This window comes from Propithecus coquereli, unplaced genomic scaffold, assembly GCF_000956105.1.
Source record: "Propithecus coquereli isolate 6110/MARCELLA unplaced genomic scaffold, Pcoq_1.0 Scaffold2, whole genome shotgun sequence".
Classification (NCBI taxonomy): Eukaryota; Metazoa; Chordata; class Mammalia; order Primates; family Indriidae; genus Propithecus; species Propithecus coquereli.
In genome coordinates, this window is record NW_012144966.1 from 12,724,101 (window position 1) to 12,724,817 (window position 717).

Below are 717 nucleotides of genomic sequence, written 5' to 3' on the forward strand. Positions count from 1 at the left end.
AGCTACTCCAGCATGATCAGATATCACAAAAAAAATGACAAAAAAGAAAGAGTGAAAAGAGAGAATTCCAGCTAAAGTTACAAGATCATAGGATTGTGATCACATTTCTAGGTCTCCTCTGGGACTTTGGAAGAGCCTGTGTAATTGATGGGGCCCTGCAACATCGGCTCCATTAGCTCCATAGTAAAATCTTCCTCAGAGAGAAATCTAGGTGACAGTTTTCCATCTGCCAAATAACAGAGGTCACTACCCAGGGCTTATCAGCATCTTAAATAGCATTTAGGTAAATGAAAAACTCAAAAGCCTTTTTAATCTACTGTAAATGTTGGTAGCTTTAGCTCCATTTAGAAATTCTACAATATATATGCATATATTTATTTAAAGATCCAGTAAGTAAATATAAAATCTGTATTTATTAAAAAATATATACCAAATATGTAATAGATGCGGGGCAATGATGAAAATAATAGAGACTCTTAGCCCTCAAGAGCTTACTGTTCCACAGAAATATAAAATATCACCCAAGACTACTAAGAAAACCTCTGTGCACACAAACTAGAAAATCTACAGGAAATGGATAAATTTTTGGAAACACATAACCTCTTAAGCTTGAATCAGGAAAAAGCAGAAATCCTGAACTTACCAATAATGAGTAGAGAGCTTAAAACTGTAATAAAAAATCTCCCATCAAAAAAAAAGTCCCGGATCAGATGGGCT